The sequence below is a fragment of the Mya arenaria genome, chromosome 6, assembly GCF_026914265.1.
Source record: "Mya arenaria isolate MELC-2E11 chromosome 6, ASM2691426v1".
NCBI classification, from domain to species: domain Eukaryota; kingdom Metazoa; phylum Mollusca; class Bivalvia; order Myida; family Myidae; genus Mya; species Mya arenaria.
In genome coordinates this window covers 26345743-26373050 of record NC_069127.1, presented here as the reverse complement: position 1 = coordinate 26373050, position 27308 = coordinate 26345743, and the positions used below count along the sequence as shown (strand labels likewise).

Genomic DNA, 27308 nt, shown 5'->3' with positions numbered 1-27308 from the left:
CAAAACAATATAAACTATACAAATTACAAAAACCCATCACCTTTTAAATATACAAAAACAGTCTATATCAAACAATTATCTATCTCTTGTTGTTTTTTTGTCGGGGTGGGGGGAGGGTATCAAATTTCAAACATCTTGAAATATCTTTAATAAATTTCTAAAGTTCTCTTCTCCTACAATAAAGGCAATAAAGTCGTCAAGTTGAAACGAATTGAATCGAATTGAATTGAACTTAAAAGTAATTAGCAAGGAATTATTAAGAGGATTGAAGATGCTTGACATAAGTGGAAATCACAAATGATTATTTGATCATGGTTGATATAAATTTCTTATCAAACCACGACTGAGATTATGCTTGAGACTTGCCCATTGTATTTATCTTAAAATAAACATATTGACAACTTATTTCTTCTTTACGTATTTCTCTATTTCCTCAATTAGGTCAACCATTTTAGCTTCCTTTTCAATCTCTGTAGCCTCCTCTTCTAATTCCCTATTGGTCATATCACCCAGCTTATTCTTCAATAAAACTTCTAAAATTTCTCTTTTTATATTATCCTCCATCCGTCCATTCATATCACGGTAGTCATTATCATTACCCTTAAGATCAATAGCCCGGTTATCAAAGTTATTCAGTTTTTGTTTCTCTTCAATATATTTAACCTGTAGAAACTCTGTAATTACACTGAGTATTGAATGACTATCACCATTGAAAACTCGTTTTATTTTCTCCTCATCGATTTTTGAATGAACTTGACCTTCGACCTTGCTATCGCGACCTTGACCTTGATCGACACTTCTCAAGCTGACAGACCTGGATTTCCTGAATTCTCGATTCATAATTTTCTGCAGTTCATCTTTACTAGGCCTCCTGGCTTTTGGGGAGACAGACTTACGTTTGTCGTTGTCATGGTAACCATACGCTGTCATCTGCCATCTACAATAGATCAAGAACGAAATGAGACAAACAAATTAGTCAATAAATAGGAAATATAATCATAATCGGCTGGTCTTTGGGTTTCTTTCAAATCTGAAAGAAGTCCAACCTCCCTCATCAACCTCTGAATAAAAACTGCAATCATGTGACAGATCACATGATCGAAATGGCGGGAAAACTATAATCATATGCCAACATGGTCATGGTCAGAGGACAGGTAATTGAAAATACAATGGTCACAGTGAATGAACTAAAAGAACATGAAAAGATTATACACAATCATATTTATGCAAAAAGCTATATATCGCACGATACTCAAGGTCGAGTGCAATCTTTTTTCTCAAACAATCAGTAGTGACACTATTACTAGCTTATCCATGGGGGCAGAGGCGGTGGCGTACCCGGGAAGCGCCCAAACCTCCTTCCTAATATCGTGCAAGATTGTGTGTCAATCTCGGAGGAAAAAGTAATAAAATACGCTCAAAATGCACCATGTTGGACTAGAAAGTGTTAAAATTATCTTGCTTAAACCGAAATAACAAAGATTCAGCCGTTACGAAATGAAAATGTTACGAAATTACCAGATCCCGCCCATGACCATCCCCAGACCAAACGACGTACATAGTGTTTCTTTCATTTCATACCTTTAAGATATTTTTACAATTAAAATTTTATTAAGATTCCTAAACAAAAGCATCGGTATGTGACAAACAACATGTAGTTTGTTCTGTATAATAATGGGGGTGCTTTGGGCACGCACACCAGGTTACTGTGTGAAAATGGAAAGCTTCCAAAGTGTCTGTTTTCGTTTCATTACAATATCATCAAAGTTTGAATGCAAACGTTGTCCCGCATAGTTCATGCACAATGTTGACAACGACTCTTAATAACAACGACGCGAAGTCCATGGCTATTAAATTTACTTTGACTCTACAGGAATAACAGACAAGCAAAAACAATCTACCAGAACCATATCCAAGTTACCTCTTAAACTTGGTATTCCTCGGTTCCTGTTCCTTATCATCATCGGGTTTGTAGCAGACCTCGACGCTCCAATTGCCGACAGGGGTTTCCATCCAGCTGTGAACCGTCATGAACGTGAAATCGATCGACTCGTCGCTGCCATCGTGTGGACGGCGGGTGAGAAGAGCAGACCTATGAGGAAAATATCATAACAGACATCGTGTTTAGCGTTTTTTTCAACTGTGTTTTGACGTTGTTATTAAATATATAAATATATTCCTTACCAACAATGTGTTATCATTTTCAAGGCATATGCATGTTTCTGTAAATTAAATAACACTTCTAGTTGACCTGGACAACGTCCTCAAGATTTTCATTTAGCTCTCAGTTTAAACATTATATTACAACAATTGTGAAGAAAATTATGAAATCTTTTACTAAGTCACTCTCGTTGGCACGATGTTGCGCGTGAGTTTGGTCCGGTGTTTTACGGGGAAACCGGAGTGCCCGGAAAAACCCACTTATCCGGCTTAGTGACCACTAACCAATCTTACCGGGAATCGAACCCGGGTCGCCTTGATGAGAGGCGAGTGCGCTAACCAACACCGGTTTACCCCTTGCAGTTCATATTCATGATATAATGAGCATTAAATAGAAAGCCCATTGGGCAAAGAATTGAAATAAATACAAAGTTAAGAGGTAGATTCATGTCCGCTATATTTAATTACCTAGTTCCTGCAGGAGACGTGATGTAGATTTAAATTTGCACAACAAGCAAAATAGCTTACTTTGCCTGAAGAACAAGTGCGTACACACCGGAAGCCAGTGGCGCGGCGCTCGATGTGCCCTCAAAGTTATCCACACATCCGCCATCTAGATCTGTTTTCACCTTGTAAATAATACACACATCTTGTTATAAAACTAGAATTAAGCGAATCGGATGTCTTGCTCTTGATTCCGAAGCGCTCAAAATATTTGTAGCAAAGGTCATCATGACCTTGACCTTTGATCCAGAAATTCTAGAGGAGTCATCTTCTGGCCATCCATGAACAATGTGTATACATTTAAATGCGAATAAATACGACAGATTGTATAGTTTAGATACTACACGAAGCTGTTCAACAGTTATATATCGGACACGAAAATGTGACACCGACGTCGCAGACGATCACACAGAAAATGTCACTAGCGACAAAGCAGGCGAGCCAACGTGTGTGCAAAGTATGAAAAGGTCAAGGTTTGATTATAAAGATCAAAATTTAAAGCTGGCATCACAGACGATCACACGGACAACGCCGCCTACGGACATTGTAATCCCGATGTGACTGCGATACTTGTCAGGCGACACAAACATGTATACAAATAATGGAAAGGTCAAGGTCTGATGATAAAAATCAAATTTTAATGATCAAAAATCAGTTGTGTTTCTTAAGTCTTAACCATGTGATTGGGATGTTAGGTCTTCTCTCTTTCTTACTCGAAATGGAATTGTCACAGAGCGAAAAGGTGAATGATGAAATTATAAATATTATCTTAATGTTTTAAATGAATGATTAAAGCTTAGTCTTAATTAGCAATTTGTTTCAATGAATGTTTTAAAATGTTAAGAATTTTCCAAATACCACTTTGATCTTGTAATTGGCTTTCATTTCCTCCGTCTTTGTGTGCTCGCCCCGGAAGGGACGGAGCTCATGGTGGACGAGCAGCTCTCTCCAAAGAAAGGCCGTGTGCTTGGTCCGACAGTGACTGCACGGAGATGCTATCGATGCTCGACACGTAGCCGTCCGCCCCGCACATGTCACCTGACCCACCGCCATTTCCGGTCGCCCAGATGAACAGACTTCCAAGGCCTTCCCGACCCTTGAGTGATTGAACAATAGAGTTTATTTATAACATATCATCTTCATGGCAATTAAAGAAATGAAGAAGAAAAACAGTGAAAGAGTCTCGCCTCGACGTGGAATGAGATAGCTTGACATTTTAATGACAAGTTGCCGTCTGGATTGCAACTGATATACATTATTTTGACTTTTCTAACCAATTTTGACGATATGCCTTCCTTACCTACATTGATTCAATGCTTTGCCAGAGGGCGAAGGGGCACACCAAGGGAACTTAAGAAATGCAGATTTTGTTACCAAAATTCCAACCCTCGAGTGTAAAACATGTCAAAATCCCTGTCGTTAAAAATATTTTGCAAATAAATCTTGCTATTCTATTTCCGGCTGGCGGTCTCACCGGACCTTGGACAATTGCGTCTATCGGGAATCATTTGCTGTCTTAAGTCCCATATATGCCTAACGTCGAAATTTTACATCGATGTATAGAATTATACGATCAACTACATGTTACATACTTTTTAATTATACAATGCTCAAAGGTAGATCAATCTTACAGGTTTAGCAGATAATGGAGTGTAACTTTGGAGTTGTCTTTTCTAAAGTGTGGGCGCAGCCATGTTGAAACACTATACTTCTTTATTTGGCTGGCTTGCAATCAGTTTTTCACCTTTACAAAACATTCGTAAATCATTTTAGCGTCATGAATGGAGGAAGCTCTTTACATGAGAATAAAGGTTGATTTGGTCGTGTGAATAGATTATTTATACACTAATATAACATGACTCTAAATCCAGCTTCCTTCAATAATTAAAAGGGGTTGACAAATGTACATATACTGGAATTTAAAAGGATTTGATATCATAAGACTAAAAACAAACTTGAAAGTGCCCAGAACTGCAACCTATTACCCATTTTAGCTGTGTTTTTTTAGTTTAAACTTGCTTATGAAACTCCTGTTATGGCATACCATTGCATAACGAAAAGATGGATATACTCCGGTGGGATCCTAAATTCTGTTTTTCGTTATCAGCTATAAATTATAATAAACTGTGTGTGTGTTTCACTCATTGCATTACAAAATGTAGGTATTTAACTACTAAGGTACATTTGTCAACCCCTTTTAATCATTGAAGGAAGCTGGATTTAGAGTCATGATATATTAGTATATAAATAATATATATACATATAAAACTGTTTGTGTTACATCTACTGGAATTTAAAAGGATTTAAATGTTTTAATTAACAAAAAGATGTTCTAATGAAAGATATGTGCATTGTAGTTTAAAATGCTAGTGTTGTTTTCATAAGACTTAAAAAATGCCTCAACGTGAACGATATTTGAACCAACGAGATTTGTCAGAAAATATTCGACAGTGATACCTCCAATAGAAGCCCCGTAAGCTACGCCAACACCGCACACTCCATTTCCGTCCTCCACTGCAATCTCTTCAGCACACCGTGTCCCGTGACTTCAAGAAAGAAAGCATGTAAGTTCATTTAAATAAATTATTGTCATAATGTATCGAGCCACTGTTTTCGACATGGTTAATTTGTTTACCTCATAGCTGCTTAAACAATTAATATCATTAACTATTAATAATACAATTAAAGAAAAAGAAAACAGTTTGTGTAGTCAATTAAAAAGAGACTTTACAGTTTGTTACGGAAAAAATTCCCCTGTCCTTTGATTGGACTTTGTTTGGGATGTTTAGTATGTACGTCTTTATGGGACGTGTACCTACTATTTCAGCTCATACGTTCAATAATGTAATAATACAATTACATTTTTACATTTTCAGTCCAATAGCTTTTCAGTGTTTCTTGTCTCATAACATTTGAGAGCGAAATTATAAACCGTAATATTGTCTATATAACATGTTTTTTTTATTATGCACCCCCCCCCCCCCAGGTCCTGAGGTATATCGGGGATTTTTCTTCGCGCCAAATATAGCGTTGAATGGGCCTTACCTGGGGTACCTGGGGTGCGGGGATTTTACCATCAGTCCGTCCCCGCAGGGACCGAGGTTGTTTTCGATAAAAATGGCCGAGGAGTTGTTTTCGATAAAAATGGCCGAGGAGTTCAGAATGGGTCTGAGACAACAGAGCAGGGATATATAGGTGCCCAAGGATATTATCATCTAGTAAATAAAGAAATAAGTCTATGCTGTTCTCGTCGTGACTGAAGTGATTCAAACTCAGGTTCTTCGTAGAGTTTTTCGAGAGATACAAGTTTTGTAGTCCCAGTAATAATTCTGAAGGCTTCGAGTCGGACTTAAAGATGCATTCTTACTCCCAAGTACGATTAACTAATGATGTTTTGATATACCATAAAGACTGAATAAATGTAAAAACAAAATTGTTCTTATGAAGGATATCGAGTTTAATTTGAAAGAAAGGTGCAAAAAACTCGGTATTTCTACATAATGCGACGATAGAAGATCACAGTAAATCTTATAGCACTCGCCAATCATTTTATTTATTTGCTTTTTAGCTACTAATTACACGGTTACAATCTTGTTTTTAGTAATTGATATTTTAAATAAACACATTATTTAGTGTGTCGTTAAAGGTTTTGCACTCAAAATGTATGTTGGTTATACAAGTGTATGTATTGATTTTGAATAGGAGTGTCTCTTTAAATATTACCCTAATACTTGTATGAACATGGATTGAAAATGTATTGATTCTGCGGTCGGTGGATTACCGAAATCCCGAAATCCTGGTTAATACCGAAATCCCCTTTCATTTTCATAGGTATATATCGTTTGCTTTTAATACGCCCGGATTTAATACTTTATTGTGTTCGAATGTTGTATGCCGTAATTGTTGGAGGTTGGAGAGGGGTGGAGAAGTCGGAGGAGGGGTAGGGTTGTGGATCGTGGTGACTAAAACCCGGGACCCCCTTTCATTTACATAAGTTCATACAAAAGAAGAGTATGCGAGGAGGTTCTTACGCCGTTGCTTCAAAACTGCATTGTGTTTTAGTGGGTTGTATGCCGTAGTTGTTCGTGGTTGGAGAGGGCAGTGGGAGTCAAACGAGGTGGTGGGGGCGAAAACCCGGGACCCCCTTTCATTTTCAAAAGTACCTACAATAGAGTATGCGACTTGGTTTGTATGCCGGGATGATCTCATTAATTGTGTTCATCGCTTGTATGCCACACGTATAGTCGTATGTGTGTGTGTGGGGGGGGGGGGGACCCGGCAACCTTTTTATGTTCATAAGTAAATACAATAGATTATGCGAGGTGGTTTGTACGCCGGGATCAATTACTTATTGTGTCATCGCTTGTATGCTGGAGTTGGTTGTGGTTTAAGAGGGGAAGGGGAATCGATGGAGAGAATAGGAGAATAGGAGAGAATTCCAACAGGAGTGCAGCACTGTTTTAAATCAGTCTATGAGTGAGTTTGTACATATATATATATATATACATATATATATATATATATATATATATATATATATATATATATATATATATATATATATATATATATATATATATATATATATATCGTACCTACATATAGGAGAAAATACCAACAGGAATATAGCACTGTTTTAAATTCTTCTAGAAGTGATGTCATACCTATATATAGGAGAAAATTCCAACAGGAGTACAGCACTGTTTAAAATTCTTCTAGGAGTGATGTCGTACCTATATATAGGAGAGAATTCCAACAGGAGTACAGCACTGTTTTAAATCCTTCTAGGAGTGATGTCGTATCAATATATAAGAGGGAATACCAACAGGAGTACGGCACTGTTTTAAATCCTTCTAGGAGTGATGTCGTACCCATATATAAGAGGGAATACCAACAGGAGTACAGCACTGATTTAAATCCTTCTAGGAGTGATGTCGTACCCATATATAAGAGGGAATACCAACAGGAGTACAGCACTGATTTAAATCCTTCTAGGAGTGATGTCGTACCCATATATAAGAGGGAATACCAACAGGAGTACAGCACTGATTTAAATCCTTCTAGGAGTGATGTCGTACCCATATATAAGAGGGAATACCAACAGGAGTACAGCACTGATTTAAATCCTTCTAGGAGTGATGTCGTACCCATATATAAGAGGGAATACCAACAGGAGTACAGCACTGATTTAAATCCTTCTAGGAGTGATGTCGTACCCATATATAAGAGGGAATACCAACAGGAGTGCAGCACTGTTTTAAATCAGTCTCGGAATGAGTTTGTACAGATATATATATGACAGAATTCCAACAGGAGTACAGCACTGTTTAAAATAAGACTCGGAGTGATGCCGTATCTATTTTTTGAAAGAATAGCAACAGGAGTACAACACTGTTTTAAATCTTTCTTGGAGTGATGTCCTACTTATATATAGCAGAGAATTCGAACAGGAGAACAGCACTGTTTTAATCAATCTCGGAGTGATGTCGTACCTATACATCCAACAGCAGTACGGCATCGTTTTAAATCCTTCTAGGAGGGATGTCGTACCTATATATAAGAGAGAATTCCAACAGGAGTACGGCACTGTTTTAAATCCGTCTAGGAGTGATATCGTTCCTATAAATCGGAGAGATTTACAAAAGGTGTACAGTACTGTTTAAATCTGTATCGGAGTGATGTCGTACCTATATATAGAAGAGAATTCCAACAGGAGCATTTATTTAAATCAGTCTAGGAGTGATGTTGTACCTATATATCGGAGAGATTTTCATCAGGAGTACAGCACCGTTTTAAATCAGTCTCGGGTTGTTGTTGTACCTGTATTTAAAAGAGAGAATTTAAACAGGAGTACAGCACTGTTTTAAATCCTTCTAGGAGTGATGTCGTACCTACATATAGGAGAGAATTGTAATAGGAGAACGGCACTGTTTTTAATCCTTCTAGGAGTGTTGTCGTACCTTTTTATAGGAGAGAATTCCAACAGGAGTATGGCACTGTTTTAAATCAGTCTAGGAGTGAGTTTGTACCTATATATAGGAGAGCTTACCAACAAGAGTACGCCACTGTTTTAAATCCTTCTAGGAATGATGTCGTACCTTTATCTAGGAGATATATATATATATATAGGAGAGATTCTAACAGGAGTACAGCACTGTTTTAAATCTGTCTAGGAGTGATGTTGAACCTGAATCATGCTTATTACATACCTGATGTATAGTTTCATGATTCATGTTTATTACATACCTGGTGTATAAGTTCATGATTCGTGTTTATTACATACATTGTGTGCAATTTCATGATTCATGTTTATTACATACATGGTGTACGTATAATTTCATGATTCATGCTTATTACATACCTGGTGTATAATTTCATGATTCATGCTTATTACATACCTGTTGTATAATTTCATGATCCATGCTAATTACAAACACTGTTTCATGATTCATGTTTACTACATATATGGCGCATAATTTGGTGATTCATGTTTATTACATATATGGTTGTAAGTTCATTATTCATGAATATTACAAACATGGAGTATAATTTGGTGATTCATGTTTATTACATATGTAGTGTACTCTTTGGTGATTCATGAACTTATTTTTCAGCCATGACATGTACAATATAATGAAAAAGAATTAACATGTGACGTTTTGTGATGTCATTGACTGAACTACCTGGTACAGTGTATAGTTTCATTAAAGGTCAATATTATTTTGTATATGGTGATCGATTTTGAGCTAAAATTTGGGAGGATAATTGTACAGAGCTCTCATTTGAGAGAAACTCGTTTCTTTTTAATATTTGTCTTCAACTTTAGACTAGTGCTTCATAAATACTTATTGTCTTGTTTCACTTAAAAATACATGCCTTTTAATAAATCATCTGGCATTGAATAAACATGCCAGATCTTTCAATCCAACCTATCGAACGTCGTCCTTGTGACATATTAAATTAAACTTCAAAAGAAATGATAAGCAGATATGAATACTTAACGCGAATCTATGTAGGTAGAAGACAGCTCTTATATGGATTTTTACTAGATTTACCTTCTGATTGAACATATTTAATAACTTTAAATCTTAACTTTTTTGTCGCCAAAAGAGAGCTTCTATAATCGATATATTGTATTCAGAATAAATCATTCCACCGAATGAATGGGCTTATTTAGGAATCTATGTTTGAAGACGTCAGCCAATTGATGTCTGTTTGATAAAAATACGGATCCTTTTAAATTGTGACAACCGGTACTGGACTTGTATTGTAACGCAAATATAATACAATACTCTCCATAACCTCTTTGCTTATTTAAATTATCAAATTACAAAATCGGATTAATTTTCTCACGTTACCGATTTTTTGGCGATTGTTAATTAAAACTTAAATATTTGACAACGATTGTGAAACAAGTTTTTACAACATTATATTCAACTATCTCGTTGGCACGATTTCACGCGAGAGTGCGGTCTAGCGTTCTTTCAAAATTGCAGATCAAATACAAACGAATGGAATATATTTGGAATTTTATTAACATACTTCAATTATAAGGTGGTTAAGTGAACAACAAACTTCTACATTGTTGTGGCAACACAGGATGAATTTACTGGAAGGATATATATCAATAATTAAAGGTATGTTTTATTTTGTTTCGTACATGTATAATTAGTTATTTCATTTTAATGTTGTTAAAAACGTTACAGAGACTGTCTTACTGTACGGCATATCTTTTATGGCTTCATCGACATCTTACAGTGTGAGCGCTAAATTTTGCTTATGTTCGTAGATTTTGTGTAAATAAAAGGTAATATGCTAGCAACCTTGGTACGGATTAATCCATATTCATCTTCAGACTTCAAGATGTGTTTGGTTGCGGATAAGTAGGGTCACCACGAACGCTATCTGGATAACGTTGTAATTTTTACAGTCTTACGGTTTAACACTGTATATGAATATTATTGATACGCAGATTACCACAATAATTAAAACTCACCCGCAAGCGTTACATATACTTATACCTTACTACACCGTTTACAATGATATACACATCATTATAATGTTGTAATCAAACGAAATCAAACAAAAACTATATAGTATATCAGCGGACTAGTAGATTTATCATTAATTGGATAAAATGAAAGCCTGAAGCAAACTGGTCAAAGGAGTCACTTTCGAAGTTAAAAACTTTATATATTATTTTTAAAAGGTCATGTTACAATGAAATGTACACAAACAGACAGGCAGTCATACTTAAGAAACAATAGTATTATCAAAACCTTATTGTAAACGTAAGAAAACATGGAACTTAAATGTCAAAAACGTATTATTTTTTTTAAATATTACACAAATCAATACAGTCCTATTAAAATGTTTTCTTATCATATCATATGTTTTTTTTCTGAAAGACAATGAATAGTTTATCTCTTTCGTCCTAAATAAAATAATCATAACATACACTTGATAAGTTTGATTATACTTGTTTGCTTTAGTACGAATATTGATTATGTTGATACAGTGTGTGTATACCACGTGATAAATTACTTAATCTATGGTACGTCGGAAGGTAGCATTTTGCTTAAAATAAAGACTTAAATCAAATATAACTTTTCTTTTACAACACCTTTTTAAACAAAACAAAGGGCAGTCTATGTCGCTTAAATAGCCCGGCCTTCGTTTTCTGACCGAATTTTGATAAGGTGATTAGTTTCATCAAACACTTCGACAAACCTGTTTCTAAAATAATGTTTTGACAGTGATCCGTCAGACAGCCGTATTTTGAAAGGGTTTGTCGAAGTGTTTTAAGAAACTAAACTCTCAATCAAACTCTGGTAAAAGACCGAAGGCGGGGCTCCGTAAGCGGCATAGACTGCGCTATGATTTATTTAAAATGTTGAAGAAATAGTGAAGTTACCTTTGTTTAAAGACTTCATTCAAAGCAAAATATTGCCTTCCGACGTAGCATTTATGATGCAATTTATCACGTGGTATACACACACTGTGATATATATTGTTGGATTTACGACTAGTACGGTATTTCGAACGGGATTTTGGACACGTAAGCTTATCAGAATGTAATGAAAATTTTGATACTCATATCGTGTTCAAACACACAACAATATTGTGTTAAGTACAAATAGAAATTGGACCCAACATATAGAACTACTATTGAGCGTTCCAGAACAGTGACCTAGTTTCTGGTTTCCGCCATCGTGCCACATTCGGAACTTCTCGGCCATTTTCTAGCCCAAACAACCCCGGATGTATACCGACACATAGAAGTGTTTCGTAAAATTTTGAATTATACTATTAATTAAATGTTGTATTTTAGCTTGTATTTGTATATCTTAGTTTAAATTAATTTCTCAGTCAAGTGAATTATTGCAAACATAATCAAGATGCCCAAGAGTTAAGTCATTAAGTTTGACTGCTAAATTGAAATCCTCCACATACGTCCGAGGTTGTTTTCAAAATGGCCGAATATTTCAATGGCGACAATTAAAACGAAACTGGTGTTAACGAGTTAGAAAAAAATGAATTTTAAAGTGAGTTGGAAGTCTTTTGAGCGTGATGATGTGGTTTTGTATCGAGATTGATTAGATGTATAAGAAAACAATCGTTATGAGGATAATTTGGCTGTAATTCACGGACAGGACCTGTATAACATATTGTTCTGTGGTCAACCGATGAAAATGTATTACAAACGGTTACATCCATCGACATCACGAGGTGTACATGTCAAACTCGCTAGTAAAACGTGGATATGGCAAGGGAAACTCAACGACCGGTACCTTTTAGTCAACACTTCTCGCCGATTTACTCTTGGTTGGATGAGGAAACGCTACTTTCTTTTCATGTGTTGACAAGCTTTTTAACCAAATTGTCTAAGAATTTCGTCCGATCTTAAATGAAAATGCTATGCATGGCCGTTTTTCGTTGCAAAAGGCGGAATGGAAATGTGATTTCGATTGTTGACTTCTAAAATTATTTATAAATCGTTCAGCACATAAGACGCGCTAAAATGTTGGTGAAACTGGTTCACAAAGACATTGCTTATTATAACATTGCGTTTGTTTAGCGCCTTAAAGTGTCGTAATGCAGTTGTTTGCAAGCACGTGGCGTTTGAGTGAAAAAAAGTGGCTAAGCCAGATGATAAAACAAGAAGTAAGTGGAGAACGCCTGTTAAAAGATCGTCATCGGTCAGTCAAACGTCCATTAGCCACAATGTTAAAGCCCCCTCCCTAGGTCCGGGGGTATACCAGGGATAGCCCAGGAAATGGGCAGTGGTTTTACCTTCCAGATAGCCCCGCAGTGCCTGCCGGGTAAATGCTATGTTTTTTTTCTTTGCGCCAAAAATAGCGGGGAATGGGCCTGGGGTTCTGGGGTATTTGGCGGGGGATTTGTTACCAGCAGTTCGTCCCCGCAGACCGGGGATTTTACCCAGGCTTGGCTGGACTAAAAGTCAAAGTCCACGCTATTCCCCGGACCTGGGGGAGGGGGGGCGTGGTTACAATTGACTGAAGACGAAAACAGAACAGTCTTTAATAGGTTAGGAAATTTGTTTTTTTGTGTGTAATTTTGTTTTTAGAAATCAACATCACTTTCTTGTTAGTTTACATTGGATGTGATTCGTGGTTACCCAAGTGAAAAAGCCTTTGCCAGAAGTCACGTGATGATTCATCACCCTGACCATATTTCATAAATGTAAATGTATTGTGCACCGTCATTCTTAAAGTTTTGTTCTGTTGACAGAAATCAAACTAAAGGCGAAAATAAGGTCAAGGCTTACTGATACGTTAATATAACACAACTTTATGAATGACGGAGCACAATACATTACATTCATGACGTAGACGTACGGCATCAACGTTCGTGAACGCCAGCTAATATTTTGTATGTGAAACATGTGGCCTAAAACATTTACAAATGATATGACTTTTGACGCCAGACGACATAACATGTATGTTTTTGCCGATGTTAATTTAAATGAATAGAACTTCACGTACATGAAAGCTAGGTAAGAGTTTAAATTTATCAAAAAACGAAGACCACTAATGACTGATAAAGATTTGCTTTGAAGCGCGTTGTTGCATAAATTTCTTTTGTCGAGTATATAAAATTTATATACTAAAAGGTATTGATAAATTATGATAGATAAGATATATCGATTGGCCAGGTTTAATAAATATCACATCGCAGTAAGCTTTACAATGATTTATAGAGATTTACCAGTGAAATCAAAATGATACTTCACTGTTAGATACCAATTTGTTACTTTCCACCTTTTTGGAATTTTAGCACGCTCATAACAGTCCAAATAAAACGTCAGCGCACAGATGAAAGTGACACGATTTGACGTCACATTTTTACCTCAACTCCTTAACAAACCAAAACACTTCATAAACGATATTTATGCACCAGTTAATTGTTACCACGGCCCCCAGGTCCGGTGAATGGCGGGGACTTTGACTTTTGGCCCAGCCAACACCGGGTAAAATCACCGCCCTACGGGGACGAACATATGGTAAAATCCCCGCCAAATGCCCCCGGACCCCAGGGACCCTAGGTTAGGCCAAATCCCCGCTATATTTTGGCAAAGACAAAACCACCGCATTCACCTGGCACTGCGGGGCCACCTGGAAGTTAAAAAAACTACCCTTTTACCCGGCTATCCCCGTTATACCCCCGGACCTTGGGCGGCCGTGGTTACAATTGACTGGTGCATTACTTTACCCAAAACAAAAGAAAATGTTTTCAAATGTTGAACAACATATGTGTTTCTTACTTTTGTTTTGTGGAAGAGATTTAACGTGTATGTGATGATTTTGGTCATAAAATGTTCATATCATCACATATTATTTAAATCGAAATATACGGTAACACGTAATAATTTTTGGAATAAATCGGTAACACAAATAATGTCGTCACAAATGCAGCTTAAGTCAAGAGATAAAACTCTAACGAGACGTTGGACAAGTAAAATAAAACATTGCTCTCCCCTTCATATAACGTGCACTGAGTGACCCCATGTTATTTTTTGTTTGGCAACATCAAAGTTTTGTTCGTTATAGCACAAGAGAACAGCGTTTGCCTTTTAGTGTATTTTTACAATTAGTAATTGGAAAATATGTTCTGTTCATGTTCACATATTCATGTTTAATAAAAATATGTTTTAAATGCTAACTGTAGGCTCTGCAAACTTTAATATTATAACCGTTTGGAAAATGTAATTCATAAATATGTCCGTAACAATTTTGTAAACGCATACAATTTAGACCGTTGGACATGTTTGCTTCATTCTACGTGGGCAATTAATTTCATGTGTTTTAGCTGTCGGTTTGTCGTGGACATCCGTTATAAACCGTGTTACATATTTGCACTATATAGTCTGTGTATTATAATAACTATTTTCAACGAAGTTTTAAGATTTAAGTTTCTATTCTCTTTGAAGGCTGCTATCAGCACTTAAATTATTAACTTCCTGCATTAAGTTAGCTAACCACAAGGCCATGTATAACATACTGTATAGAAGATGAGTCATGGGAAATGTTTTGAAATGTATTTGCGTGTTACAATTTGATCTTCATTTCCACTTGAGACCGTACAATTACTAAAGTAACCGACAGCACATGACTTTATTTTATCAACCAGTGTGCTTAATAATACAATGATGGCACAGTTAACGATATTATTAGTTTACAGCATAATACCTTTTTGTTTTATCAAGACTTTTAAAGTTCAAGTACGTTTTGCAATCGAAAGCATGTGCTTCTCATTTAAATGGTTGAATTGGCCAACCGATTAATTGTTTATCCCATGTGTTGACCCTAGGGCACATAATGTTGTAATAAATCAAGTTTAATGAGATGATATCAAAACGTGTACAGAAATAAGTGAACAACAGAAGTAGAACTTGATAATTCAAGAATGTATAAAGTGGGCGAACAAAAAGGTGGGTAAAGTAGGCTTACCCTTATAGTTTCTGTGCACAGTAACTGTTGAAAGAATAAATAATTAACTGAAAGTGAATATGCTGTCAAATAAAATTTAGTTAAATAATAACGTGAAGAAGTCGAAAGTCATTCGATTATGTTTTCATTAACTTTTAAAACTTGGGTTGTGAAGCTTCATCTTATTTTGACTATCATTGTTTGCTTAAGTCCAATGTTAATAGTTCACTGTAATCCTAAGTAATATAAAGCTTTTTTGTTCTCTGATAGAAGTCGGTAAAAGCTAACATACCGTCTCCGTGGCCAAGTGGTTAAGCGTCCGCCTACGGAGCGGGAGGTCGTGGGTTCGATCCTCGGCCGCGTCATACCAAACGACGTTAAACATTGGTACAAGTAGCTCCCTTGCCTGGCGCTCGGCATTTAAAGGGTAGTGCTTGGAAAAGTGGTGTACTCAGAACTGGTTTAACCCAGGAAAGTTGTTACCCTGTATCGGTGCTTTACACCGAGCACGTAAAAGAACCAGGGGGTCTCTTCGAAAAAGAGCTAAGGTATCGCACGCGGACTTCCTTGTATCCCACCACTGTCTCTTCAGCGTGCTGTCCCTTCAGCAAAAACAAATGACCCCGTTGGAAATAAGTGCTTGCACTTTCACGGGTTATCCTTGACCGCAAGGTCTAAAGAAATACATACATACATACATACATATTTGTATGTAACTGTGTATGTGTTGTTATTACCTTTGTTCAATAGTTTAAATTCTTATATACATTAACACAGCACGAATAAGTAGAGTTTGGTTAATTTACTTTTGTCTGTTTTACGTACTGACGTATCTAACCATGTTCTATCATGATCCTTTATTACATTTTAAGGAATTTTCAAGATATTTTGGTTCATGATAAACACCTGCCAAATTAGGACATTTTGAACGTTTCTGAGACTATTGGTTATTCCGAAAACATTTACTTTTTCATTTTACCTGTGCAAAACGAAGCTGATAGAATTTTACACAATGATTTGAACACTAGCATATTTACATTCTGTATGATTTAAATGGAAACATTGTGTTTCGTTGTAAGCAATCTTGTTTTAATGTCTGCGATTGTAGAAATAAAAACGTGCCTTTTCTATGATCAAATGTTAAACTGTTTAAACAGCATTTGGGAATAAATATCAAAAGTAATAACTATTCTAATGTGTATCATGTTTTGTTCTTATGACAACGTTAACCAAAAGTGTAAACTGCACCACAACATTGATACCTCTTTACTTCACATATTACTTTTGCTATCGCCTGTGTGCTTCATATATCAGTTGCAACTAAACTAATGAAAAAAGTGTATTTGTCATCATGAATTATATTGAAACCAATACCCTGTGACGGATGGAGAAGGTGTCGGGTTTCTATATAAACATATCAGTGTTAATCACTTTAACATAAATATAAAAAAGAATGTGATTTAGACCTAGCTATACATATACATATTCATGAACGAAGTATTGCAATTAAACTCATACAAAGACCGATTTATGGAAAAAGCTGTTTGTTTGTTTTTTAAAAAGGGTAATATTAAATTGTACAAATCGAGTCAAAGTACATCATAGTTAGTTGGATCCCCAAAGTATATAATTAAAACTGTAAAGATGTTTAATATATAATTATAATATAGTATTTTTTGTGAACATTAACAAAGTTCACACGTCGTTTAGCGGCGAAACAAACGACGTTGATAAAAACAACAACATAATTATGACATATACACATGCATTTATGCCTAAAAGTCAGTTCCTTGAAGACAGATCTGCTTTATCCGGAACATTTTGTACTTTTTAGTATTTTCAAGAATCCGGTAAAATATATTTGTCATCATACATTTTGAATCAAAATGCCCTGTGGGCGAATGAATAAGGTATCGGTATCCTATATTAACATATCTGTGTTAATAATAAATATTATTAACTTGCATAACTCCAAAGTACAATCCCTAAATAGCAAATAAGTAATTTCATCTGTAAATATGCTCAATATATAACCTAGCACTGGCAAATAAACTCACATTTAAGTAATGAATTATAGTCCAAATAATATAACATAACATATATGTTTCGTCAGGTAGATTAGTTTAGTGTGCTTTTTTAAGTTTATCATATATGTGTTTCCCTTTTATAACCTAATTAGGTAACCTTTTGGCTGGAATTACGATGTCGGTACGTACATTTAAAGCCGGGGATTGATTTTACATCTTGAAAGAATAGTTTTATCAAGTTAAAGGATCTACTGCATAACTTGAAAATGCTGTTAAATAAATTCAACACAAAACATGTCGTATACAACTTTTATTCACGCATTTACATCATGAAAAAATTGTTTCTCGTAAATATTTTTGTCTACACAAAATATATAATGAAAATGAAATCCCAATCATGATTTTCCTGTCTTCTTTAAACCTAGGCGAATCTAGTCAAATCGTGAGTATCATCATTTTTGAATGCTTGTCAATATGTTTTGCCTGTTATACTTCTGTGTCAGAACGTGATGGGTCAAACCATAGGGAGGGATACATTTGGATCTGCGTCTTTCGACTGAGAATGATGAGTAATCTTCTGTAAAATACATGTGTATATACGTTCTTTCTTCAAGATTGTCAGAACGATAACTAGTACTAATACCACCGTAATAGCAACTGCAATTATCAAAGCGTAAATAATTGTGTCTGTGTTTGGTTGTACACCATTCTTTGTCTCAAATCCTTGTATATCGTCCATACAAATGAATGCATTTTCATTAGCACAATTTTCTGTCTCCCGATAAATGATTCCATTGACTTGTATGATTGATAAACACGACTATGAAGCATTGGCATTGTATTCGCCACCATTCTCAATAACTTTGATAGCTCGAAAACTGCCAAGTATTACGGAATTATTTAAAGATTCAGTGATTCCAGAAATTAACGGTATAAGCGTTCCGTTGTAGAGCCAACATTTGCGATAATGGTCAAGAAATGTACTGTTTTCTTCGTTCAAACAGAATTCTCCAAGCCTAGGTTGACATTTGTAACTGAGATCACTATCAATACGTTGTTGGCATATGCTAGATAACATAGAAGCACATTTAGCGTTATAGTACGATATTTTTCCTTCTTCCTTAAACGAAGCCCGTAGGCAGTTGAAATTTGCTGACTTTGATTGGATATCAAACTTCAAGTCTCCAATCAGTCTGAAAACGATAATCCCATTGTGTATGTCCATGAAGTCATTGTTTAGACATTCTGGAGTATGTGGAAATCTAAATGAATCAGACATACAGAAGCAAGAATCTTTGTAAATCCCTAGATATCCCACCGAGTGTAAAATGTGGTCACAGAACACGCTGCATTCGTAAAGGATGTTTGATTGAAATTTCCTGCTCCTTGCGAAACTGTGTTTTTCCTCGTTGCTAGACTTCATGCAAGTATAGAGAGTTATATAGGGTCCAGTTTGAGTATGTCCTTGTACCTATACTGATTCTCCGTCCTTTAACACACTGTTTACACCAAGTGCACATGTCATGTTGATTAATCCATCGAATTTAGGCAATTTCTGTGTAAGAAGACCTTCCCGATTGTGACAGCTCACTTCTGCATTTGTCCCCTTTAGCAAAAATGAATAAATACACACAGTATGCCACTGAAACAAACATTTTAGAGTTTCTATTTCAAAGCATTGCCTTTAAACTCTATACAGTTATACGCATAGTGTCGCAAACATGCCCTTACAGAAAAAATGCATTAAATGTGAACAGTTATTGAAAATAATATGTAAATATTTTGCGAACTATCTGCAAACATGTGTCTTCTTCTAAGAATTCATTCGCACAATGTTCCCAGAATGTTCACTTTTCACATGCAAATTAGATTATCTGCGTACTCAAATTGTGAACAAATTGTGAACAAATTGTACAAATGGAGATCATTAAATGCTAACAACTAGCGAATATTAAATGTTAACAATTCGCGAATATTAAATGTTAACAATTCGCGAATATTAAATGGTAACAACTTGCGAATACTAAATGTAAACAATTTGCGAACAGTACATGTAAACAATTTGCGAATAGTACATGTGAACCATTCGCGAACTATGAACCAATATAAATATATTGTGATACTGTGTGCAAAACTTTTCAAATCCTAAATTGCCATTTTGGAGTATATATCAAATGTAAGAAGTAAAAATAATTATTATACAGTTTATTCAAACACAAAGTAATTATTCATTTTGTTTTAGTCTACATACATGCATTCCTTTTTACAAACATTTTTTTCTTAATTTTTCCAATAATTTTGTCTAACATACTTGTCAAAAAATTTCTTTTAAGTAACTTACAGGTAACCGTACTATTGTTATAACATACAGTTTCAGTCATAATATTGCAGAAATGAGCTGCAGTAAGATTAGATTACCATATCAAAGTTAAATAAAGATTTTATCAGTTTTTTAAAGTGTTATAAGGGCATGCAAACCCCTTGTCCCAGTTATGGAAAAGGTAGAACTAAGAAATAGATTGGCAACCTCCTGCCTTCATAGAATTAAAAGCTTATAAGACAGTCAAATATTGATTTTGTTTTGATAACAACTTTATATTAACATGATTATAAATACACACAGGCTAAACATATTTGGCACTTGAAACCTAATAGTACTTCAATTAAACATTATACAATTTTCCTTACATTTTCTGTAAATTCAAAATGTTAAAATTCTTCACAGCTAAATGAAGGGTATTCTATTGACACATGGAAACCAGTCTCTTTTCTGTGGCTCCCGGTCTTTTTTTAACCTGGCTAAACCCCTAAGAGGTTTGTTTACATAGTTATTGTAAATATCAGTTTCTAATTCCTGCAGTTTTCTCATACTGAGAAATAATGTATCATAATACTTATTTCTGAATGACAAACACTAGTCCAAACAAACAGCTCTAAAAGTTAATTAACAGGTTGTAAAGTTTGTTCAATGCTTTGGTTGAGACTGTCAAGGGCACACTGTCTTTTTAAATGTCAAATCTGCTGTATTATCTGATCTTGTCATGTTAATACCACTGCCATTCAAGATCCATCCCCTTAATGCAGATTTCGGAAAGGAGTTCATGTAACACAACTACTCTGGTTTTCATCAAGGTAAACTACACCATATCCGATGCAACAAACCTTCACTGCACAAAGCCAGGCCTGTTTGCTGAAAGTATGCATTGATAGAAATTATGTCCAGTTCAGTCATATTTTGACATCACAATAAAACACACAAAAAACTAGCTTATATAAAGATCAAGATATCATACTAGTGTTTTGACAAAGTGAGGAGTTACATGACTAGTTAAAACAGCATTTATTTTTGTTTATCATTGTTGAAAATTTGAAATGTAATATAGAAATAACATACTTATGAAAGTTCACATATACATTCTTCCTCTGGCAATAGGTATGCAAAGTTGCATTTTATCAATTTCAACAGTTATTGAGTTATGGTCAAGGTTATTTTTTTGACATGTAACTGACAACAATTAAAAGGCTAACATCTTAAGTGAATACTCTTGAAAATCTAGGGCTCAATTCTGTTAGGTAAGTATTTTCAAAATTAAAGTACTCTACTATAGGGATTAATGTGCACAATTTATTATCTACCTGCTTTTCCAAAGACCAAAGTGCCCATTTCGGCTTTTCTTCTCCAAACCATGGTACTTGAAGTAGTGTCTGCTCCCTTCCCCAGCAATTCAGTCTCATCAAGCAAATAAACTGCTTGTTATCCTGCAACATTTGATACACGTACATCTTTATTTTATACATTCTATTTTGTTAATCTAATGGAAACCAGTTAATTATTCGATATTACACAATATGCCTTCTGATTACGCATCACAATATTGTCATGTGTGCAACCACAAATATTCTCCTTACTTGAAAAAACTGCCAGTTAATAATTTAATTAGCCGTTTATTAATTTGTGAACTTAAGTTATAAATAACTAAAATGTACCTGAGTGCTCTGCACATTCTCCAAACTACGATGACAACGCATTTCCATCAAGTTTTGAACAATATTGGACCAGTCGGTTGGGCATGATGGGGGAAGAAGACTGGCAGGGAAATGTTAACTGCAACATGGGAGGGTGTCGGACAGGGAACATGGATACTGTCCTGAAATAAAATAGCAATATGATGCATATAAATACAGTTATGTAGTGCACTGTGATCTTTTGTCAATTCATCATTGTTGTTATCAAAACTCATAAACAGATCACAATTATCTACATGCAGTGTTGTCTTGGTCAGGTTGAGTGTTTCTAGTAAATGAAGGTCATTCATAAGTTATAATACACAAATCATGATGAAAATGTCATCAGTGTCGTTGACAAGACCATCGGGAACACATTACTCCCCTGACTACAAAAACAATTAACTCGATATGATGAGAAAGTTATATCATTATACAAATTCACTCATTATTATGGACAATGTTGTATGAAAATTAAATAAAAGCACCAGTTCAAGTCCTTTCTTTACTAATCCGGGTTTATGACTATATTAACTATTTTAACCTTACAAAGCTTAATATTAAATTCATACAACTGCAATGATATTTACCTGTCAAAACTCGACAAAAGCATCCTCGAAAAGCAGTAAATGTAGACAAACTTGATTCTGTCGCTTAAATACACTACACGTGCAAACCCGACACAAAATCAAATTTAAACAACACTGAACAATAAAAAAGTGTAACGTGGAACGCAAGCAACGAAAACACATATTTCGCAATTCTGTCAAAACTAAATTTGAAAGTCCATTCATATTTAATTTAGTTGTCGAATGCTTCCATTTCATTGGTCCAAAATGATTTTACTCATATAGCATCGAAAGCTTGCTGTCTTCATAAAAAGGTTTGCAAAAAGAACAAAGGCAGCATTAATGAAGGAACATTATTTGTAGGCATATACATGTAAATATAGTTGCATTATATGACAATTAAAATAATTCAACGATTCTCCTTTATTTTATTATTTATTTACTCGAAACTAAATCATACTACCTTTCAAACGGAAATCAAAGTACATCTGAAATAATTCCATTCAATAAGAAAGCACAAGAACCATGCATTAATGCAAATACCTCCCCCCTCAACACACACACACAGACACGAACCAACACAACACAACCATGTTCACGAGTGGAAAGACAGGTAGGTTGTAATTGCTTACCGTTCAAACATTCTGCTGTCTAAAATCAATGATATACTAGTACTTAGTAACATGAAACCTAATATTGGCAAGGAAGTTAACGTACAGTCGAAACCCGTTCGCTCGAACTCGCTTGGCTCGAAATCCTTGTTGGCTCGTACTTAATGTTCAAGACCGAATTCTTTGAACTGAAGGTAAACGTTCCCGCTTCGCTCGAATTTTTCCGAGGCTCGAGGTATTTTCGCCGGTCCCTGGGAGTTCGAGCGAACGGAGTTCGAGCTAACGGGGTTCGACTGTATTCAAATATATGTCAACTCCCGTTAAAACATTTTAAAGGTACTCACTCTCAGAGAGTATTAGTGTCTGGACTTTTGGTATGTTTTCGCCAAGGTCAACAGTTTTAAAACTTTCCTATGCAAAATGTATTTTGATGACATTCTATGCCCGAGTCCCTGCAATTCTAATTTCTTATTACCTCGTACGTCCCAATTTCTCGACATATTAAAAGTGTAGCAGGCTTAAGTTTCTCATTCCTTTAGCCAAAAAAATACTTAAAGTAGTCTTTTTAAACAATAGATAGTTATCGTGAGTATCTTTAATACAAGTTATTGCATTGCCTCTAAACTTTTCAAAATGAGACAGCTAAGACCGAAACAATTATAAGGGACTTAGCTGGATCTAGTTATATATATGAGGAATTTAAAATAAGGTCCGGATTGTTGAATTTGATCTCTAAACTAAAAAAAAAACACTTTCAACCCAATCAATGCATTTATAAGGAAGTTAGTTTAAACTTTATTGAATTTTACAACGATTGTGAAACAAGCTATAACAACTTATATTAATCACTCTCGTTGGCACGATGTTGCGCGAGAGTGTGGTCTTGTGTTGTGGGGGAGAATTCATGCCATTTTGCTATGACCTGCTTACACGTCAGAATGACAAAACGTTTTTAACCTTTTATTGGTCGTTTTGCGTATACGCCTACATGCCAGAGTGACGAACAGGGCTCCAGTACAATATATACGCGCTAGAAATGGCACATAAATCTGTCGTTTTGCGGCTCCCAATAAATCCCCACCAACAAGCAAAGTCATGTGTCATTTGGTCATTCTATTCGTCATTCTGGTGCCCCTATTTCGTCATTCTAGTGCCCTTAATTCGTCGTTCTGATGCCCTTATTTCGTCATTCGGACGCCTTTTTTCGTTATTCCGGCGCCCTTATTTCGTCATTCTGGCGCCCCTATTTCGTCATTCTTGTGCCCCTATTACGTCATTCTGGTGCCCTTATTTCGTCAATCTGATGCCCTAATTCGAAATTCTTGTGCCCCTCTTTTGTCATTCGGGCGCCCTTGTTTCGTCTGTTGGTGCCCTTATATCGTTATTTTGTCATTCTGGCGTCCTTATTTCGTCATTTTGGCGCCCCTATTACGTCATTATGGTGCCCTTATTTTGTCATTCTGGCGCCCTTATATTTTCATTTTGGCGTCCCTATTACGTCATTATGGTGCCCATATTTTTTTCATTCTGGCGCCCTTATTTCGTCATTTTGGCGTCCCTATTACCTCATTCTGGCGCCCCTATTTCGTCACTTTGGCGCCCTTATTTCGCCATTTTCGCCCCCCTATTACGTTATTATGGTGCCCCTATTTCGGCATTCTGGCGCCCCTATTACGTCATTATGGCGTCCCTATTACGTCATTCTGGCGCCCCTATTTCGTCACTTTGGCGCCCTAATTTTGTCATTCTGGCGCCCCTATTACGTCATTATGGCGCCCTTATTTCGCCATTATGAAGTCCTTATTTCGTCATTATGGTGCCCTTATTTTGTCATGTCGAGGCGACAAGATGTAAATTTGAAAGTCAAATGTGAATTTGGCGTATTGACGGAAAAGCCTGTGCCAAAACGTCAACACGCCAACTAGCCAGTCCAACAAATCATTGCCTTATCATGTTGGATACCTCCATATCAAACATATACAAGTATATCTTCAACATACCTGTTAGCAGAGTTTGTTTTGTCTGGAGTAGGATCATTTCCTCTGCCAGATTTGTCATTGAAATCAGCGCTGGCTTGCGGGTCCTGCCAGAGGGAAACAGACATGTAAACATCAAGATACTAGGAACAGTTACACTCATCCTGATGGTATTCAAACATTAATATATGAAAAACATTTTTCAGATAGCATTGATAATAACACATGAGCTAATCCATAAAAACGTGGAAGAAAAAAAACACCTTAGTTATAGGTATAATGAAAGCTTGGAAACAAAATAAAACAGACATTGTTGCTATATTGACATGATGATCACCATAATGAAAGCGCTGTATATTGAAACAACATCTATATAAGACTGTTAAAGAATAATTTAGCTTATTTTTGGAATGTTGAGAAATAGAAATTCAAACTGTCAATTAGTTCAGTTTTAGACCGTTGAGAAATAGAAATTTCCATTTCATCATCATCATCATCATCATCATCATCATCATCATCATCATCATCATCATCATCATCATCATCATCATCATTATCATCATTGCCGCCGCCGACGTCGTCGTCATCATCATCATCATCATCATCATCATCATCATCATCATCATCATCATCATCATCATCATCATCATCATCATCATCATCATCATCATCATCACCAACAACAAAAACAAAAACAACAATAAACTAACGTAGTTATTGCGGAGGTCCGGGTGCTCGTGGTCAACGCCGTCATCCAGGGTGGTGACGACCACGCCCTCTCCGTGGAACCCCTGCTGCCAGACTGGTAGTACGTCCAGGTCGATAACCCGCTTACCATCTATCTGATGGTCGTTGGACTGAAAATAGTGCGCATATTAAGAAACTCACAATAATTAATTATTTCAAAAGCACCTGGAGCTAAGGGGACCTAAAATATGCGGTGGCTCTTACCAGATACCATTGGTCGCCAAAGAACTCGTCGTTATACAGGAGACCATCCCGTGTGTCAAACATCCAATTGCAAAGTTTTCATAAAAGAAATAATAAATTTTCTTTATAAATCTAGCTATTAAACCAATTTTAATGATTTGATTTGAAATAAGGTTCTTTTCCCTATTCAAACAAAACCAAAAGTTTGAAAAAACCCAATCAATTAAGTTTTAATTTGAAAGCAAAATTAAAAAATAAAGTGAATAAACTATTTTTCACATAAACAGAATAATTTATTGATTTGAACAATGAAATTTCAATGTCAATATTTTTGTTCTTATTCTTTATTGAATACGTTTCTCAACATCCTTTTTTGTGCACGTTGTATGCAAATGTGAAAACCCTTCTTTGCCTAATCTATTTTTTTGTTGTATGCATTTCATTCTGTGTAGGCCTGTTAACACGGGGACACATTGAAGATTGAAATGTGCTGTACAGTTTACAACTATAGAAAAAGACGAGAATGGGACATTGAATTTGGCTTGTTTTTCTAAAGACAATAGAGTTATACCAACAAATTGCATACCATTTTCATGTCACCCTTTTTAAAATGGAGTATTTGTATGTTGATTAATAAACTTCGAATAAAAAAATGGACACTACCGGAAATCACAGGGGCAGGTTGCGTTGTTTTGACACACCACGTCCCCGTCCGTTTTTGTTTTGTTTTTATGATGTGGTTACTGTATCTTGTGAAAATTGGCAAAAAAATATTTTTTTTTAATTTTTTATTTTATTATTTGTACAAAGATAATAAAATAAAAAATTAAAAAAAATATTTTGTTTGCCAATTTTCACAAGTTACCGTTACCACATCATATTCTTACTAAAATTTGATAAAAATAAATTGATAAAAAAAACGGACGGGGGCGTGGTGTGTCAAAACAACGCAACCTGCCCCTGTGCCGGAAATCTGGTAAGTTTGGGTTGAATACCTGTCTTTGTTTCTTTTATATCAAAGATTTAAATTTTCTTCACACGTGTTGTTATTGTCATTATAATTCATATGTACCCAAAAGGATATAAATTAATATTTTAGAAACAAACAATGATTAAAATTATTAAAATCATGCTGCAATATATAGATTACAGAATTGATTCATTCATCATCTTGTGAAATAATCCATATAAATAGCTGCATTTTGTTTTTGCGACTCTACATGTTCATTTCCCACCTGTTGTTTTCCTAACCACGAATGACAGATCCCAAGTACATAGAGCAATGCTTTGTTGACAGAAGTTGACCTGAATTAGTGTTTCATTAAACACTAAGTGCAATTAGAAATAGGTATTGGCTAAAATAGTTTATGTATAACTTTTGTGTTTTTATTTAACAATGCAGTGTTTAATATTGTGGAGTAACAGTCAAAGAACATATTTTACATTGGTATGAATCAGTCAACTTGTGGCGTTAATGGAACAAAATGAACATCCAAATGCTAAAAACGTTCACTAAACGTGCAATATTGTAGCTACTTGTGAACACGACAGCTGGTTTTGTCTGTATAATACAGAA

At 35.5% G+C, this 27308-nt stretch overlaps 1 pseudogene; it reads right to left on the bottom strand.

The window, feature by feature from the left end:
• Positions 1–402: 402 nt before the first annotated feature.
• On the bottom strand, positions 403–25816 carry LOC128237657 (neuroendocrine convertase 1-like; annotated as a pseudogene).
• Positions 25817–27308: the final 1492 nt, after the last annotated feature.